This window comes from Aegilops tauschii, chromosome 1 (assembly GCF_002575655.3).
Source record: "Aegilops tauschii subsp. strangulata cultivar AL8/78 chromosome 1, Aet v6.0, whole genome shotgun sequence".
In the NCBI taxonomy this organism is placed as follows: domain Eukaryota; kingdom Viridiplantae; phylum Streptophyta; class Magnoliopsida; order Poales; family Poaceae; genus Aegilops; species Aegilops tauschii.
Genome location: NC_053035.3, coordinates 277,797,699 through 277,818,931, shown reverse-complemented (window position 1 = coordinate 277,818,931; position 21,233 = coordinate 277,797,699). Strand labels below are relative to the sequence as shown.

Here is a 21,233-nt window from a genome sequence, read left to right as displayed (position 1 = left end):
CTGAAAACATCTGAGATAGCCAAGGAACCCTATTTCCACCGCCGCAACCTTCTGTACCCATGAGATCCCATCTTGGAGCCTTTTCCGGCGCTCCGCCGGAGGGGGAATCGATCACGGAGGGCTTCTACATCAACACCATAGCCTCTCCGATGATGTGTGAGTAGTTTACCGCAGACCTTCGGGTCCATAGTTATTAGCTAGATGGCTTCTTCTCTCTCTTTGGATCTCAATACAAAGTTCTCCTCGATTCTCTTGGAGATCTATTCGATGTAATTCTTTTTGCGGTGTGTTTGTCGAGATCCGATGAATTGTGGGTTTATGATCAAGATTATCTATGAACGATATTTAAATCTTCTCTGAATTCTTTTATGCATGATTTAATTATCTTTGCAAGTCTCTTCGAATTATCAGTTTGGTTTGGCCTACTAGATTGATCTTTCTTGCAATGGGAGAAGTGCTTAGCTTTGGGTTCAATCTTGCAGTGTCCTTTCCCAGTGACAGCAGGGGCAGCAAGGCACGTATTGTATTGTTGCCATCGAGGATAAAAAGATGGGCTTTATATCATATTGCTTGAGTTTATCCCTCTACATCATGTCATCTTGCCTAATGCGTTACTCTGTTCTTATGAACTTAATACTCTAGATGCATGCTGGATAGCGGTCGATGTGTGGAGTAATAGTAGTAGATGCAGAATCGGTTCGGTCTACTTGTCGCGGACGTGATGCCTATATACATGATCATGCCTAGATATTCTCATAACTATGCGCTTTTCTATCAATTGCTCGAAGTAATTCGATCACCCACCGTAAATTATGCTATCTTGAGAGAAGCCACTAGTGAAACCTATGGTCCCCGGGTCTATTTTCCATCATATTATTTTCCTATCAATTTACTATTCCTTCCGTCTTTTATTTTGCAATCTTTACTTTCCAATCTATATCATAAAAATACCAAAAATATTTATCTTATTATCTTTATCAGATCTCACTTTTGCAAGTGGCCATGAAGGGATTGACAACCCCTTTATCGCATTGGTTGCAAGGTTCTTATTTGTTTGTGTAGGTACGAGGCGACTTGTGAGTGGTCTCCTACTGGATTGAGACCTTGGTTCTCAAAACTGAGGGAAATACTTATGCTACTTTGCTGCATCACCCTTTCCTCTTGAAGGGAAAACCAACGCATGCTCAAGAGGTAGCACTCGGCCCCACCAGCTATATCTTCGCACGCAAGGAAGTGCCTCCTTATTGAGCACAAAAAAATGAATACTCCCCCTACTAGCTGGGACCCAGCATAGTGGGAGGCTGACTTGTGGGCCTACTAAGTTGACGGGGACGGAGGGCTATGTCAACTTAGTCAATATGAACGATTCTAGCTCCAGTGACCGTACGATGTCCATCCAACGGCCGTAGTGCTTCTTCAACCTCTGGTCTTCTTGCTCCAGCCGCCCAGAGCAGCGCCAGTCGTGCCGCCTGCTCCTGCCTCCCGTGGCCGGCTGTGCTGCCGTGGAGGCCTCACCGCCCCCTACTACTCCCACCAATGGCCAGGCCTTGCGGCGACGGCAGCCTCACACCGCAGCCGAACCAGTGAACCCTCATACTCCTCTCCGCGTGGGCTTCCACTGCCGCGTCTTTCCCGGCTCAGCGTCGTCCCGTTCCTAGGCCTCGCCGTCGTCCACCGCCCTGGTGCTCTCAGCGCGGCATGGTCAACGTGGTCAAGGAACGACTTCCATCAGAAGAGTACTGTACGTGGAGAGGCTGACAACTGGGTCCACGGCCGCAGCAAGGAAGTGCCTCCTTATTACGGGCAAAATAATGATTCCTCCACCTGACAGCAGGGACCCACCGGACGGGCCACCGTATTTCGCAAAGAAAATGTTTCCCCCCTGACTGCTAGGACCCACCAGCTACATCTTCGCACGCAAGGAAGAGCCTGACAGTCGGGACCCACCTGGTCGAAGCGTACGTAGCAGTGTCATTCTGGTCGCGAACGTGTACGCACATACAATCGGTCTGTCTGCAGGCTGCAGCGATGAACCATGGCCGTGTAAGGAAGGGCACTTGTCGTAGTAGAGGCGCACACGTGTCGCAGTAGAGGCACGCACATAGCGTGTACACGTACGTACAGCGGCCATGTTGCAAGAAAGTAAATACGGCCACGTACGTACATACGGGCGGGGTCTCGAACACCTACTCGCGCATACGTACGGCCAGGGCTCGTGTACATGGCTGTGGCTGGGTCAGAACAGAGAAACTGCGTTGTCATCATGTTTATGGGGAGCACGGAATGCGTCGTGTTCATCGGGAGGCAACGGAACGCGTGCTGTTCATCGGGAGCCAACCGGCTTGGACGGAACAGGCGATGGAAACGAGGCCTGGCATACCGCAGAACGGAGGAAACGGCCTTGTGTTCGACCGGCCAGGGTGGAAACAGGATCCTGTTCATCGGGAGGGGTCTGGGTACCGCAAAACGGAGGAAACAGACCTCCTATGGTGGAAACAGGGTCCTGTTGATCGGGAGGGGTGTGGCGTACCGCAAAATGGAGGAAACGGACTTGTGTTGGAGCGCTACGGTCGAAACGGGGGTCCTGTTCATCAGGAGGGGTGTGGCGTACCGCAAAACAGGACTCCACGGGATACTGTTCATCTCCACCGTCAACTGCCTCCACGGGCTACTGTTCATCCACCGTCGACCTCCTCCAGCCTCCACCCGCGACTGTTCATCCACGGGCTCCTGTTCATCCAGCCTCCACCGGCTACTGTTCAACCAGCCCTCTCCATGGGGTCTTGTTCAACCACCCCTCCACGGGCTACTGTTCATCCAGCCCTCCGCCGGCTACTGTTCAACCAGCCCTCCACCGGCTAATGCTCAACCAGCCCTCCACGGGGTCCTGTTCATCCAGCCCTCCACGGGGTCCTGTTCATCCACCGGCTGGATCGATCGGGGTAGTGTTCATCCAGCGGCAATGGCCTCTACTACCACGAGGTCCTGTTCATCCAACCCCCCACCGGGAACTGTTCATCCAAACCCCCTCAACAACGCTCACTGTTCATCCAGGGAAGGAGGCAGCAGTGGCGATCGGCTTCAGTTAGCAGCAGTAGCGAAGGAATCACTCAAGTTCAGTTAACAGCAAGGGATCGATCGATCGCTCGGGTTGAGTAACGTGTAGCCTGCAGTGCAATCGCTCGGGTTCAGTTAGAGCCCAACGCCTCGCACACACGCGCATACATATGAGAGAAACGCGCATCGCTCGGCCCCCGACCACCCACCGTAACCGGGAACTCCCCGATATTTTCCTCGCCCTCGCTTCTACCACGGTTTTTTCCGTCATGGACGGCCCAAAGAATGTCATGCAGCTGCGTCTCCGGCCCGCCCAGGACATAAAGCCCATTTTCTGTCATGATTTTTTGTCATAGAAGTAGGACCCCACCACATCTATGATGATACCGGGTTTTGTCACAATTATCGTCATAGAAGTGTCATAAGTATGACAGGAAAAAAATGCGTTCGGCCCAAAATGTCACGGATGTGTCTTTTTTTTGTAGTGACTTCTACGGCGCTGGCCATGATTCCTGTTTCTCCTACTAAGCCTTCAGTGGTAGCGAGGCTAGTGGACCGAACAGAAGGAGAAACCTAGTTGGGTATGGCCCAAGATGAGATGAACACACCACAGAAGAACGCCAATAAGAAGAAACAGAAGGGCGATGATGGTGATGCACTCAACAGTGCGAAAGATGTTCCAACCTCTGAGATATCGGTGTCCTCCCGTGTGGGGGATGACCAGACGCAACGAAAATATTAGCTTGGAACTATCGGTGGCTCGGGAAGGCCCCGACAGTTCGAGCGTTGCTGGACGTCCAGCGATGATGCAGCCCTAATGTGATGTTCTTGTCGAAGACTCACCTTGATAACTATCCGGCTGAGTGTTTGCGTAGGAGATTGGGGATGGACCACAAACTCGTGTGTCCTAGTGATGGTACAAAGGGAGGTCTCGCTCTCTACTTGAGAAATAATATCAAAGTTCATATGTTAGCTCTCGATACGATGTTCATTGATGTTAAAATTGAGGAAATAAACAATACTGTTTGGCGCTTGACTGGGATGTATGGAGAATTTAAGTGGGAAAATAAACACTTAACATGGAGTCGTATGCGACAACTCCATCACGCGTATAATCTCCCATGGCTACTAATAGGTGATCTGAATGAAATACAATTCTTGCATGACAAGGAAGGAGGGAATCCTAGACCTCCCCAATATATGCTTGCATTCTAGGATGCCATTGATGATTGTGAATTACATGCCCTAGGCTTCATTGGTGATCGGTTCACTTGGTACAGAGGAAGGATAAAAGAAAGACTAGACCGTGGGCTAGTGAATGATGCTTGGATTAATTTGTTCCCCCAAGCTACACTGGAAAATTTCGAGTTCGATCATTCAGATCATCGCCCTTTGTTAGTGGATTCATAATACCACAGTGGGGCGGCCTGAACAAGTAACAATGCACAACTGAAGAGATTTGAGGCTCGTTGGCTGTGTGAGGATAGTTTTAATGCCACTGTTGAGAAAGCTTGGACTGATACTGGGTTAGACCCATCGGTTAGCAATATCTATGATAAATAAACAAAATGCACGCCCTATTTCATGACTGGGGCCAGAGGGTCCTCAAGAAACCAAAGAAGCGGTTCTGGAAAGCGCAAAGAGATCTTGAGAAAATTATGTCAGGGCCAATGGATAATCCTAGCGAAGAAAGGAGGAAAGAATTAGCGAAACTGATAGAATACCTCTTGGAACTTGAGTAGATTAAGGTTATGCAAAGATCGAGAGCAAGCTGGTTGAAGTATGAAGATCGCAACACAAGTTTCTTCTAGGCCTTTGCCTCGACGAGAAGAAAAAAGGATTTTGTGAAACGGTTAAAGGATGATGGGGGTAATTTGCTGGAGGGTATGCCTGAACTGAATAATCATATTCATAATTATTTCACTCACTTATTTAGTTCAGAAGTGTAGCACACAGATCCGGCCTTATTGCAAAAGGTCCAATGCAAAGTTTCTGACCAAATGAATAGCTTCCTAATGGCGCCTTTTGCGGCTGATGATGTAAAGAAAGCGGTATTCGGTATAGGAGACTTGAAGGCCCCGGGACCAGATGGACTACACGCGGTATTCTTTAAAAGGTACTGGAACTTAATTGGAGAAGCAATAATCCAGGAAGTACTAGTTGCCATCAACTCTAAACAGATCCTTGCTGAATGGAATGACACCATTGTTGTCATGATTCCCAAGATAGATACTCCATAATTGGTAACACAATTTCGCCCCATTAGCCTTTGTAATGTGTTATACAAAATAATTTCTAAGATGCTAGCACAAAGACTGAAAAATATCCTGCTGGAGATAATTTCCCCTACACAAAGTGCTTTTGTGCCAGGACGGATGATTACTGATAACATCTTGATTGCATATGAATGTGTGCATAAAATCAAGAATAAGAGAGCTGGCTAGATGGGGTTGTGTGCAGTCAAGCTTGATATGCACGAAGCTTATGATAGGGTGGAATGGTCTTTCTGCATGATATGATGCTTACACTAGGATCTGCTAATCAGTGGGTTGAGATGATGATGGCATGTGTGAGTTATGTGAGATATAAAGTAAGGTTCAACTCTCAAGAGACAGATTCATTTACTCCAACAAGAGGTATTAGGCAGGGGAGCCCCTTTCTCCATATCTAGTTCTCTTATGTGCAGAAGGTCTTTCTAGTTTATTGTAGTATGAAGAAGAAGCTGGTGGCATATAGGGAATTAGAGTGTGAAGAAATGCACCATCAGTATCACGCCTTTTATTCGCTGGCGACTCTCTTATTCTGATGAAAGCAATTGTTTCAAATGCAGCATCCTTACAGCTTGTTCTAGATACCTATTGTCATAGCTCTGGACAGATGGTGAGCCTATCAAAATCAAGTCTATTTTTTAGTCCTAACTCTCCGGCCACATCAAGGACTGAGATTTTTCATGAATGACATATTGATACTGAGGCCTTGTCTGACAAGTATCTGGGGCTATCGGCAATGGTGGGGGCTGATAGAAGACTTCTTCAAACAGTTTTATGAAAGAATCAAAGAGAGACTGAAGGGATGGATGGTGAAGTTATCTACATGGGGTAAAGAGATTCTTATTAAGACGGTGGCCCAATCCATCCTGGTGTTTGCTATGTCGGTGTTTAGCCTACCTAAAGGGGTCTGTAAAGACATCACCGATTTGATTGCCCAATTCTGATGGGGGTGATGAGGACCACAAAAGAATGCATTGGTACACTTGGTGGAAGCTTTGTTACCCAAAAAAGGAAGGAGGGATGGGTTTTAGGGACCTCTACTCCTTTAATCTTACTATGCTATCAAAACAATGTTGGCGTCTCATAACCAATCTAGAGTCTCTTTGTGCAAGGGTACTAAAAGAGAAATATTTTCCGAATTGTAATCTGCTCCAAGCTACATTGAAAAATGGATACTCCTTCACTTGGGAAAGCATCATGAAAGGATTGGAAACTTTCAAACTAGGATATATTTGGAGGATTGGAAATTGTGAGAGCGTGAATATATGGACTGATCCATGGATCCCAGGGAGCCCGGACAGGAAGGTGATTTCACCCTGTGATCATACTCTGTTTAACTTTGTCGGTGAATTATTCGATCCCATGTCAGGGACATGGGACGAAGCAGGCTGAGGATATGGCATCAAGCTTGGAACAATTCTGAACCCTATGGACGTTAGGCGAATTATGCAAATACCGTTGAGTCACAATGCATTTGATGATTTTATTGCATGGCATCCTGATCGCAGAGGGATATTCACGGTACGATCGGCGTACAAAATAGAGTGGTATCGGACCTATGGGGCACACACAAACATGGCTGAACGCCCAAGTCAATCCCCAGAGCCGAAAGTGTTGACTAGACTCTGGAAACTAAATATACCACATAAAGTTTTGATCTTTTGCTGGTGGACTCTTCATGGAATCATCCCTGAAAATCCATACTGATGAACAGGCATGTGGGATCGGATGGAGCTTGTCTGGTTTGTCATGTAGCCGTTGAGGATATAAAACATCTTCTTTTTGAATGTTTAACAGCCAGAGAACTTTGGAGAGGCCTGGGCATATTGGAAATTATTGACAAAGCTAAAGTGGTGGATCGCTCCGGTTCGGTAATACTAGAGCATCTATTGTTGGCGAAGGATAAGCTAGTTCCGATGAAGCCAAACTTGGAATCAAACAAATTCTTGTTGTTGGTAGTTGGTATCTCTAGTGGACTCGTCTCCAACACACTCATGATGGATCAACACCCCTGCCAATGAGATGGCCTATGTCTGTTCTAGCAATTGTGAACAATTTTCATCAAGCAAATGAGAAGAACAGGGTGACAAATGAACAAAGATGGTTGAAACTCGATCCAAAATTTGTTAAGTTAAATGTAGATGCCTCCTTCTATGCAGATTAGGGTGCTGGAGCATCAACGGCGGTCCTTAGAGATGAGAAGGGTAATTTTCTGGCAGCTCGATGCAAATATATTCAGTAATGCATCTGATGTAGTTACCTCGGAAGCTATGGCGATGAGAGATGGATTGATCTTTGCAAACTCATTAGGATTCAACCGGGTGGAGGCGGAATCAGATTCTTCAATTGTTATTGACTATTGCTCGGGACAGACGGTATGGTGGGACTCGGCTATAGAAGTAATTGCAGAATGCAACAACGTGTCTTTGTCAATTAGGAAGGTTATTGATACGTCCATTTTGCATCATGCTTTCATATCGATATTTATCGCATTATGGGCTGTTATAACACATTATGTCACAATACTTATGCCTTTTCTCTCTTATTTTACAAGGTTTACATGAAGAGGGAGAATGCCGGCAGCTGGAATTCTAGGCTGGATAAGGAGCAAATATTAGAGACCTATTCTGCACAACTCCAAAAGTCCTGAAACTCCACGCAAGTCAGTTTTAGAATATATAAAAAATATTGGACGAAGAAAGTACCACAGGGGGGCCACCCACTATCCACGAGGGTGGGGGCGCGCCCTACCCCCTGGGCACGCCCCCTGCCTCGTGGGCCCCCTGGCAGGCCTCCGGTGCCCATCTTTGGCTATATGAAGTCTTTCGCCCTGGAAAAAATCAAAAGGAAGCTTTCGGGACGAAGGGCCACCGCCTCGAGGCGGAACCTGGCGAAACCAATCTAGGGCTCCGGCGGAGCTGTTCTGCCGGGAAAACATCCCTCCGGAGGGGGAAATCATCACCATCGTCATCACCATCGATCCTCTCATCGGGAGGGGGTCAATCTCCATCAACATCTTCACCAACACCATCTCCTCTCAAACCATAGTTCATCTCTTGTATCCAATCTTTGTCCCAAAACCTCAGATTGGTACCTGTGGGTTGCTAGTAGTGTTGATTACTCCTTGTAGTTGATGCTTGTTGGTTTAATTGGTGGAAGATCATATGTTCAGATCCTTTATGCATATTAATACAGTTGGGGAACGTCGCAATAATTCAAAATTTTCCTACATGTCACCAAGATCAATCTAGGAGATGCTAGCAACGAGAGAGAGGGAGTGCATCTTCATACCCTTGAAGATTGCTAAGCGGAAGCGTACCAAGAACGCGGTTGATGGAGTCATACTCGAGGCGATTCAAATCGCGGAAGATCCGATCTAGCGCCGAACGGACGGCGCCTCTGCGTTCAACACACGTATAGCCCGGGGACATCTCCTCCTTCTTGATCCAGCAAGGGGAGAGGAGAAGTTGAAGGAGAACTCCAGCAGCACGACGGCATGGTGGCAATGGAGCTCGTGGTTCTCCGGCAGGGCTTCGCTAAGCACTATGGAGGAGGAGGAGGAGTTGGAGGAGGAGAGGGCTGTGCCAGGCCAAGGGGTGCGGCTGCCCTCTCTCTCCCTCACTATATATAGGGGGAAGGGGGTGGAGGAGGCGCCCTAGGGTTCCCTAGGGGAGGGGCGGCGGCCACAGGGGAAACCCTAGATGGGTTTGGGCGCCCCCACCCCTGGGAAACTTGCCCCCCAAGCCGATAGGGGTGGCTGCCCTAGGGGAGGCGCCCCCACCTCTCCACGTTACATGAGAGGGGTTGGGAGGGGCGCACAGCCCCTTAGTGGGCTGGTGTGCCCCCTCCCCTTAGCCCATAAGGCCCCCCAACACTTGTCGGGGCCTCCGAAACACCTTTCGGTCACGCTGGACATCACCCGGTACTCCGAGAACAATTCCGGACTCCAATACCCTTCATCCAATATATCGATCTTCACCTCCGAACCATTCCGGAGTTCCTCGTCACGTCCGGATCTCATCCGGGACTCCGAACAACCTTCGGTAACCACATACTATTTCCCATAACAACTCTAGCGTCACCGAACCTTAAGTGTGTAGACCCTACGGGTTCGGAAACCATGCAGACATGACCGAGACACCTCTCCGGCCAATAACCAATAGCGGGATCTGGATACCCATATTGGCTCCCACATGTTCCACGATGATCTCATCGGATGAACCACGATGTCGGGGATTCAATCAATCCCGTATACAATTCCCTTTGTCTATCGGTATGTTACTTGGCCCGAGATTCGATCGTCGGTATCCCAATACCTCGTTCAATCTCGTTACCGCCAAGTCTCTTTACTTGTTCTGTAACGCGTGATCCCGTGGCTAACTCATTAGTCACATTGAGCTCATTATGATGATGCATTACCGAGTGGGCCCAGAGATACCTCTCCGTCATACGGAGTGACAAATCCCAGTCTCGATTCGTGCCAACCCAACAAACACTTTCGAAGATACCTGTAGTGCACCTTTATAGCCACCCAGTTACGTTGTGACGTTTGGTACACCCAAAGCATTCCTATAGTATCCGAGAGTTGCACAATCTCATGGTCTAAGGAAACGATACTTGACATTAGAAAAGCTCTTAGCAAACGAACTACACGATCTTGTGCTATGCTTAGGATTGGGTCTTGTCCATCACATCATTCTCCTAATGATGTGATCCCGTTATCAATGACATCCAATGTCCATGGTCAGGAAACCATAACCAACTATTGATCAACGAGCTAGTCAACTAGAAGCTTACTAGGGACATGTTGTGGTCTATGTATTCAGACATGTATTATGGTTTCCAGTTAATACAATTATAGCATGAACAATAGACAATGATCATGAACAAGGAAATACAGTAATAACCATTTTATTATTGCCTCTAGGGCATATTTCCAATAGTCTCCCACTTGCACTAGAGTCAATAATCTAGTTCACATCACCATGTGATTAACACTCAAAGTTCACATCGCCATGTGACTAATACCCAAGAGTTTACTAGAGTCAATAATCTAGTTCACATCACCATGTGATTAACACTCAATGAGTTCTAGGGTTTGATCATGTTATGCTTACGAGAGAGGTTTTAGTCAACGGCTCTGCAACATTCAGATCCGTGTGTGCTTTACAAATCTCTATGTCATCTTGTAGATGCAGCTACCACGCGCTACTTGGAGCTATTCCAAATAACTGCTCTACTATACGAATCCAGTTTACTACTCAGAGTCATCCGGATTAGTGTCAAAGTTTGTATCGACGTAACCCTTTACGACGAACTCTTTTACCACCTCCATAATCGAGAAAATTCCTTAGTCCACTAGTTACTAAGGATAAGTTCGACCGCTGTCATGTGATCCATTCCTGGATCACTATTGTACCCCTTGACTAACTCATGGCAAGGCACACTTCAGGTGCGGTACACAACATAGCATACTGTAGAGCCTACGTCTAAAGCATCGGGGACGACCTTCGTCCTTTCTCTCTCTTCTGCCGTGGTCAGGTCTTGAGTCTTACTCAATACTCACACCTTGTAACACAGCCAAGAACTCCTTCTTTGCTGATCTATTTTGAACTCCTTCAAAATCTTGTCACGGTATGTATTCATTTGAAAGTACTATTAAGCATTTTTCATCTATCCTTATAGATCTTGATGCTCAATGTTCAAGTAGCTTAATCCAGGTTTTCCATTGAAAAACACTTTTCAAATAACCCTATATGCTTTCCAGAAATTCTACATCATTTCTGATCAACAATATGTTAACAACATATACTCATCAAAAATTCTATAGTGCTCCCACTCACTTCTTTGGAAATACAAGTTTCTCATAAACTTTGTAAAAACCCAAAATCTTTGATCATCTCATCAAAGCATACATTCCAACTCCGAGATGCTTACTCCAGTCCTTAGAAGGATTGCTGGAGCTTTGCATACTTGTTAGCATCTTTCAGGATTGACAAAACCTTTTGGTTGTATAACATACAACCTTTCCTCAAGAAAATCGTCGAGGAAACAATGTTTTTTGACATCCTATCTGCAAGATTTCATAAATAATGTAGTAACTGCTAATATAATTCCAACAGACTCTTAGCATTGCTACGAGTGAGAAAATCTCATCGTAGTCAACTCCTTGAACTTGTCGGAAAACATCTTAACGACAAGTCGAGCTTTCTTAATGGTGACACTTACCATCATTATTCGTCTTCCTTTTAAAATCCATCTGCACCCAACAGCCTTACGACCATCAAGTAGTTCTTCCAAAGTCTATACTTTGTTTTTATACATGGATCCTCTCTCGGATTTTATGGCCTCGAGCCATTCGTCGGAATCTGGGCCCACCATCGCTTCTCCATAGCTCGTAGGTTCATTGTTGTCTAGCAACATGACTTCCAAGACAGGATTACGTACCACTCTGAAGTAGTAAGCATCCTTGTCATCCTACGAGGTTTGGTAGTGACTTGCTCAGAAGTTTCATGATTACTATCATAAGCTTCCACTTCAATTGGTGTAGGTGCCACAGGAACAACTTCTTGTGCCCTGCTACACACTAGTTGAAGTGACGGTTCAATAACCTCATCAAGTCTCCACCATCCTCCCACTCAATTCTTTCGAGAGAAACTTTTCCTCGAGAAAGGACCCGTTTCTAGAAACAATCACTTTTGCTTCCAGATCTGAAATAGGAGGTATACCCAACTGTTTTGGGTATTCTATGAAGATGCATTTATCCGCTTTGGGTTCGAGCTTATCAGCCTGAAACTTTTTCACATAAGCGTCGCAGCCCCAAACTTTTAAGAAACGACAGCTTAGGTTTCTCTAAACCATAGTTCATACGGTGTCGTCTCAACGGAATTGCGTGGTGCCCTATTTAAAGTGAATGCGGTTGTCTCTAATGCCTAACCCATAAACGATAGTGGTAATTCGATAAGACACATCATGGTATGCACCATATCCAATAGGGTGCAGTTATGATGTTCGGACACACCATCACACTATGGTGTTCCAGGCGGTATTAGTTATGACACAATTTCCACAATGTCTTAATTGTGTGCCAAACTCGTAACTCAGATATTCATCTCTATGATCATATCATAGACATTTTATCCTCTTCTCACGACGATCTTCAACTTCACTTTGAAATTACTTAAACCTTTCAATAATTCAGACTTGTGTTTCATCAAGTAAATATACTCAGCATCTACTCAAATCATCTGTGAATTAAGAACATAACGATATCCACTGCATGCCTCAGCACTCATTGGACTGCACACATCAAAATGTATTACTTCCAACAAGTTGCTTTCTTGTTCCATCTTACTGAAAACATGGCCTTTCAGTCATCTTGCCCATGTGGTATGATTTGCATGTCCCAAGTGATTCAAAATCAGGTGAGTCCAAACGATCCATCTGTATGGAGTTTCTTCATGCATATCTACCAATAGACATGGTTCGCATGTCTCAATCTTTTCAAAAACGAGTGAGTCCAAAGATCCATCAACATGGAGCTTCTTCATGCGTTTTATACCAATATGACTCAAATGGCAGTGCCACAAGTATGTGGTACTATCATTACTATTTTATATCTTTTGGCATGAACATGTGTATCACTATGATCGAGATTCAATAAACCATTCGTTTTAGGTGCAAGACCATTGAAGGTATTATTCAAATAAACAGAGTAACCATTATTCTCCTTAAATGAATAACCGTATTGCGATAAACATAATCCAATAGTGTCTATGCTCAACGCAAACACCAAATAACAATTATTTAGGTTTAATACCAATCCCGATGGTAGAAGGAGCGTACGATGTTTGATTACATCAACCTTGGAAACACTTCCAACACATATCGTCATCTCACCTTTAGCTAGTCTCCGTTTACTCCGTAGCCTATTATTTCGAGTTACCAACACTTAGCAACCGAACCGGTATCTAATACCCTGGTACTAATAGGAGTACTAGTAAAGTACACATTAATATAATGTATATCCAATATACTTCTGTCGACCTTGCCTGCCTTCTCATCTACCAAGTATCTAGGGTAGTTCTGCTTCAGTGACCGTTCCCCTCATTACAGAAGCACTTAGTCTCGGGTTTGGGTTCAACCTTGGGTTTCTTCACAAGAGCAGCAACTGATTTGTCGTTTCATGAAGTATCCCTTCTTTCCCTTGCCCTTCTTGAAACTAGTGGTTTTACTAACCATCAACAATTGATGCTCCTACTTGATTTCTACTTTCGCGGTGTCAAACATCGCGAATTGCTCAAGGATCATCATGTCTATCCCTCATATGTTATAGTTCATCACGAAGCTCTAATAGCTTGGTGGCAGTGACTATGGAGAACCATCACTATCTCATCTGGAAGATTAACTCCCACTCAATTCAAGCGATTGTAGTACTCAGACAATCTGAGCACATGCTCAACGATTGAGCTTTTCTCCCTTAGTTTGCAGGCTTAAGAAACTTGCCAGAGGTCTCATACCTCTTGACGTGGGCACTAGTCTGAAATCCCAATTTCAGTCTTTGGAACATCTCATATATTCTGCGACGTTTCAAAAACGTCTTTGGCGCCTCAATTCTAAACCGTTAGCATTACGCATTGAACTATCACGTAGTCATCAAAACGTGTATGTCAGATGTTCGCAACATCCACAGACGATGCTCGAGGTTCAGCACACCAAGCGGTGCATTAAGGACATAAGCCTTCTGCGCAGCAATGAGGATAATCCTCAGTTTACGGACCCAGTCCGCATAATTTCTACTATCAACTTTCAACTAAATTTTCTCTAGGAACATATCTTAAACAGTAGAACCAAAACGTAAGCTATGACATAATTTGCAAAGACCTTTTGACTATGTTCATGATAATTAAGTTCATCTGATTATTTAATGAACTCCCACTTAGATAGACATCCCTCTAGTCATCTAAGTGATACATGATCCGAGTCAACTAGGCCGTGTCCGATCATCACGTGAGACGGACTAGTCATCATCGGTGAACATCTTCATGTTGATCGTATCTACTATACGACTCATGTTCGACCTTTGGGTCTCTTGTGTTCCGAGGCCATGTCTGTACATGCTAGGCTCGTCAAGTCAACCTAAGTGTTTCGCATGTGTAAATCTGGTTACACCCGTTGTATGCGAATGTTAGAATCTATCACTCCTGATCATCACGTGGTGCTTCGAAACAATTAACCTTCGCAACGATGCATAGTTAGGGGGAACACATCTCTTGAAATTTTAGTGAGGGATCATCTTATTTATGCTACCGTCGTTCTAAGCAAATAAGATGTAAACATGACAAACATCACATGCAAATCATAAAGTGACATGATATGGCCAATATCATCTTGCGCCTTTGATCTCCATCTTCGAGGCGCGGCATGATCACCTTCGTCACCGGCATGACACCATGATCTCCATCATCGTGTCTTCATGAAGTTGTCTCGCCAACTATTACTTCTACTACTATGGCTAACGGTTAGCAATAAAGTAAAGTAATTACATGGCGTTTTTCATTGACACGCAGGTCATACAATAAATTAAGACAACTCCTATGGCTCCTGGCGGTTGTCATACTCATCGACATACAAGGCGTGATTCCTATTACAAGAACATGATCAATCTCATACATCACATATATATAATTCATCACATCCTTTTGGCCATATCACATCACATAGCATACCCTGCAAAAACAAGTTAGACGTCCTCTAATTGTTGTTGCATGTTTTACGTGGCTGCTATGGGTTTCTAGCAAGAACGTTTCTTACCTACGCAAAAGCCACAACGGTGATATGCCAATTGCTATTTACCCTTCATAAGGACCCTCTTCATCGAATCCGATCCGACTAAAGTGGGAGAGACAGACACCCGCTAGCCACCTTATGCATCAAGTGCATGTCAGTCGATGGAACCTGTCTCACGTAAGTGTACGTGTAAGGTCGGTCCGGGCCGCTTCATCCCACAATGCCGCCGAATCAAGATAAGACTAGTAACGGTAAGCAAATTGAACAAATCATCGCCCACAACTACTTTGTGTTCTACTCGTGCATAGAATCTACGCATAAACCTGGCTCTGATACCACTGTTGGGGAACGTAGCAATAATTCAAAATTTTCCTACGTGTCACCAAGATCAATCTAGGAGATGCTAGCAACGAGAGAGAGGGAGTGCATCTTCATACCCTTGAAGATCGCTAAGCGGAAGCGTTACAAGAACGCGGTTGATGGAGTCGTACTCGCGGCGATTCAAATCGCGGAAGATCCGATCTAGCGCCGAACGGACGGCGCCTCCGCGTTCAACACACGTACAACCCGGGGACGTCTCCTCCTTCTTGATCCAGCAAGGGGAGAGGAGAAGTTGAGGGAGAACTCCAGCAACACGACGGCATGGTGGCAATGGAGCTCGTGGTTCTCCGGCAGGGCTTCGCTAAGCACTACGGAGGAGGAGGAGGAGTTGGAGGAGGAGAGGGCTGTGCCAGGCCAAGGGGTGCGGCTACCCTCTCTCTCCCTCACTATATATAGGGGGAAGGGGGTGGAGGAGGCGCCCTAGGGTTCCCTAGGGGAGGGGCGGCGGCCACAGGGGAAACCCTAGATGGGTTTGGGCGCCCCCACCCCTGGGAAACTTGCCCCCCAAGACGGGAGGGGTGGCTGCCCTAGGGGAGGCGCCCCCACCTCTCCACGTTACTTGAGAGGGGTTGGGAGGGGTGCACAGCCCCTTAGTGGGCTGGTGTGCCCCTCCCCTTGGCCCATAAGGCCCCCCAACGCTTGTCGGGGCCTCCGAAACACCTTTCGGTCACGCTGGTCATCACCCGGTACTCCGAGAACAATTCCGGACTCCAATACCCTTCGTCCAATATATCGATCTTCACCTCCGGACCATTCCGGAGTTCCTCGTCACGTCCGGGATCTCATCCGGGACTCCGAACAACCTTCGGTAACCACATACTATTTCCCATAACAACTCTAGTGTCACCGAACCTTAAGTGTGTAGACCCTACGGGTTCGGGAACCATGCAGACATGACCGAGACACCTCTCCGGCAAATAAACAATAGCGGGATCTGGATACCCATATTGGCTCCCACATGTTCCACGATGATCTCATCGGATGAACCACGATGTCGGGGATTCAATCAATCCCGTATACAATTCCCTTTGTCTATCGGTATGTTACTTGCCCGAGATTCGATCGTTGGTATCCCAATACCTCGTTCAATCTCGTTACCGGCAAGTCTCTTTACTCATTCCGTAACGCATGATCCCGTGGCTAACTCATTAGTCACATTGAGCTCATTATGATGATGCATTACCGAGTGGGCCCAGAGATACCTCTCCGTCATACGGAGTGACAAATCCCAGTCTCGATTCGTGCCAACCCAACAGACACTTTCGAAGATACCTGTAGTGCACCTTTATAGCCACCCAGTTACGTTGTGACGTTTGGTACATCCAAAGCATTCCTACAGTATCCGGGAGTTGCACAATCTCATGGTCTAAGGAAACGATACTTGACATTAGAAAAGCTCTTAGCAAACGAACTACACGATCTTGTGCTATGCTTAGGATTGGGTCTTGTCCATCACATCATTCTCCTAATGATGTGATCCCGTTATCAATGACATCCAATGTCCATGGTCAGGAAACCATAACCATCTATTGATCAACGAGCTAGTCAACTAGAGGCTTACTAGGGACATGTTGTGGTCTATGTATTCACACATGTATTACGGTTTCCAGTTAATACAATTATAGCATGAACAATAGACAATTATCATGAACAAGGAAATACAATAATAACCATTTTATTATTGCCTCTAGGGCATATTTCCAACAAATACCCCTCTGATTATGAACATGAATATGATTTGTGAGTAGTTACGTTTGTTCCTGAGGACATGGGAGAAGTCTTGCTATAAGTAGTCATGTGAATTTGGTATTCGTTCGATATTTTGATGAGATGTATGTTGCCTTTCCTCTAGTGGTGTTATATGAACGTCGACTACATGACACTTCACCATTATTTGGGCCTAGAGGAAGGCATTGGGAAGTAATAAGTAGATGATGGGTTGCTAGAGTGACAGAAGCTTAAACCCTAGTTTATGCGTTGCTTCGTAAGGGGCTGATTTGGATCCATATGTTTCATGCTATGGTTAGGTTTACCTTAATACTTCTTTTGTAGTTGCGGATGCTTGTAATAGGGGTTAATCATAAGTGGGATGCTTTTCCAAGGAAGGGCAGTACCCAAGCACCGGCCCACCCACATATCAAATTATCAAAGTAACGAACGCGAATCATATGAGCGTGATGAAAACTAGCTTGACGATAATTCCCATGTGTCCTCGGGAGCGCTTTCCTCTATATAAGAGTTTGTCCAGGCTTGTCCTTTGCTACAAAAAGGATTGGGCCATCTTGCTGCACCTTATTTACTTTTATTAATTGTTACCCGTTACAAATTACCTTATCACAAAACTATCTGTTACCGATAATTTCAGTGCTTGCAGAGAATACCTTACTGAAAACCGCTTGTCATTACCTTCTGCTCCTCGTTGGGTTCGACACTCTTACTTATCGAAAGGACTACGTTAAATCCCCTATACTTGTGGGTCATCAAGACTCTTTTCTGGCGCCGTTGTCGGGGAGTGAAGCGCGTTTGGTAGGTGGAATTTGGTAAGGGAAATTTTATATAGTGTGCTGAAATTTACTGTCACTTGTTACTATAGAACATAATCCTTTGAGGGGCTTGTTCGGGGTATCTTCACCCCGACTAGTAGAGCAAAGAGTTTCTCCTCAACCTACTGAACCTACTGAAATTTTTTACTTTGAAATTCCCTCGGGTATGATAGAGAAACTGCTAGCTAATCCTTTTACAGGAGATGGAACATTGCATCCCGATTTGCACCTAATCTATGTGGATGAAGTTTGTGGATTATTTAAGCTTGCAGGTATTCCCAAGGATGTTATCAAGAAGAAGGTCTTCCCTTTATCTTTGAAGGTAAAGGCATTGACATGGTTTAGGCTATGTGATGATATTGGATCATGGAACTACAAACAATTGAAATTGGAATTTCATCAGAAGTTTTATCATATGCATCTGGTTCATCATGATCGTAATTACATATATAATTTTTGTCCTCGCGAAGGAGAAAGCATCGCTCAAGCTTGGGGGAGGCTTAAGTCAATGTTATATTCATGCCCCAATCATGAGCTCTCAAGAGAAATTATTATTCAAAAAAATTTATGCTCGGCTTTCTCTCAATAATCGCTCCATGCTCTATACTTCTTGTACTGGTTCTTTTATGATGAAGACTATTGAATTCAGATGGGATTTCTTGGAAAGAATTAAACGCAACTCTGAAGATTGGGAACTCGACGAAGGTAAGGAGTAAGGTATAACACCTAAGTTTTATTGTGTTAAATCTTTTATGGATACCGATGTTTTCCATGAATTTAGCACTAAATATGGACTTGACTCTGAGATAGTAGCTTCTTTCTGTGAATCCTTTGCTACTCATGTTGATCTCCCTAAGGAGAAGTGGTTTAAATATCATCCTCCCATTGAAGTAAAAGTAGTTGAACCTATTAAAGTTGAAGAAAAGACTATTACTTATAATGTTGATCCTATTGTTCCTACCGCTTATATTGAGAAACCACCTTTCCCTGTTAGAATAAAGGATCATGCTAAAGCTTCAATTGTGGTTCGTAAGAGTAATACTAGAACACCTACACCCCCTGAGCAAATTAAAGTTGAACCTAGTATTGCTATGGTTAAAGATCTCTTGGTCGATAATATTGATGGGCATGTTATTTACTTCTGTGATGAAACTGCTAGAATTGCTAGACCCGATACCAAAAATAAACATAGACCTGTTGTAGGCATGCCTGTTATTTCTGTTAAAATAGGAGATCATTTCTATCATGGCTTATGTGATATGGGTGCTAGTGCGAGTGCAATACCTCATTCTTTATATGAAGAAATTATGCATGATATTGCGCCTGCTGAGTTAGAAGGTATTGATGTTACAATTAAGCTTGCCAATAGAGATACTATTTCACCAGTTGGGATTGCTAGAGATGTTGAAGTCTTGTGTGGGAAAATTAAATATCCTACTGATTTTCTTGTTCTTGCTTCCCCACAAGATAACTTTTGTCCCATTATATTTGGTAGGCCCTTCTTGAATACTGTTAATGCTAAGATAGACATCAAAAAGGATGTTGTTACTATTGGTCTAGGGGATATGTCTCATGATTTTAATTTTGCTAAATTTCGTAGACAACCCCATGGTAAAGAATTGCCTAGTAAAGATGAAATTATTGGTCTTGCTTCTATTGTCGTGCCTCCTAATGATCCTTTAGAACAATATTTGCTAGACCATGAAAATGATATGTTTTTGAATGAAAGAAGGGAAATAGATGAAGTATTCTTTAAACAGGGACCTATTTTGAAGCACAATTTGCCTGTTGAAATTCTAGGGGATCCTCCTCCACCCAAGGGTGATCCCGTGTTTGAGCTTAAACCATTACCTGATACTCTTAAATATGCTTATCTTGATGAAAAGAAGATATATCCTGTTATTATTAGTGCTAACCTTTCAGAGCAGGAAGAAGAGAAATTATTGAAAACTCTGAAGAAGCACCGTGCTACTATTGGATATACTCTTGATGATCTTAAGGGCATTAGTCCCACTCTATGCCAACAAAAAATAAAATTGGAGATAGACGCTAAACTGGTTGTTGATCACCAACCACGGTTAAATCCTCAGATGAAAGAAGTGGTAAGAAAAGAAATACTAAAGCTTCTGGAGGCGGGTATAATTTATCCCGTTGCTGATAGTCAGTGGGTAAGTCATGTCCATTGTGTCCCTAAGAAGGGATGTATTACTGTTGTTCCTAATGATAAAGATGAATTGATCCCACAAAGACTTGTTACAGGTTATAGAATGGTAATTGATTTTCACAAACTAAATAAAGCTACTAAAAAGGATCATTACCCTTTACCGTTTATTGATCAAATGCTAGAAAGATTATCCAAACATACACATTTTTGCTTTCTAGATGGTTATTCCGGTTTCTCTCAAATACCTGTGTCAAAAGAGGATCAAGAAAAGACCACTTTTACTTGCCCTTTCGGTACCTTTGCTTATAGACGTATGCCTTTTGTTTTATGCAATGCACCTGCTACCTTTCAAAGATGTATGACTGCTATATTCTCTGACTTTTGTGAAAAGATTGTTGAGGTTTTCATGGATGATTTCTCCGTGTATGGAACTTCTTTTGATGATTGCTTAAGCAAGCTTGATCAAGTTTTGCAGAGATGTGAAGAAACTAATCTTGTCTTGAATTGGGAGAAGTGCCACTTTATGGTTAATGAAGGTATTGTCTTGGGGCATAAAATTCTGAAAGAGGTATTGAAGTTGATAAAGCTAAAGTTGATGCTATTGAAAAGATGTCGTGTCCTAAGGACATTAAAGGTATAAGAAGTTTCCTTGGTCATGCTGGTTTTTATAGGAGGTTCATTAAAGACTTCTCAAAAATTTCTAGGCCTCTGACTAATCACTTACAAAAAGATGTTCCTTTTGTCTTTGATGATGATTGTGTAGAAGCATTTGAAATACTTAAGAAAGCCTTGATTTCTGCACCTATTGTTCAGCCACCTGATTGGAATTTACCCTTTGAAATTATGTGTGATGCTAGTGATTATGTTGTAGGTGCTGTTTTAGGACAAAGAGTTGATAAGAAATTAAATGTTATCCAATATGCTAGTAAAACTCTAGACAGTGCCCAGAGAAATTATGCTACTACTGAAAAAGAATTTTTAGCAGTTGTATTTGCTTGTGATAAGTTTAGACCTATATTATTGATTCTA

At 44.2% G+C, this 21,233-nt stretch overlaps 1 pseudogene; it reads left to right on the top strand.

Annotated features, from left to right (window-relative positions):
* The first annotated feature begins 7,597 nt into the window (after positions 1 to 7,597).
* The window catches only part of LOC109763047 (L-type lectin-domain containing receptor kinase SIT2-like), a 35,987-nt pseudogene continuing 22,351 nt past the window's right edge, over positions 7,598 to 21,233 (top strand).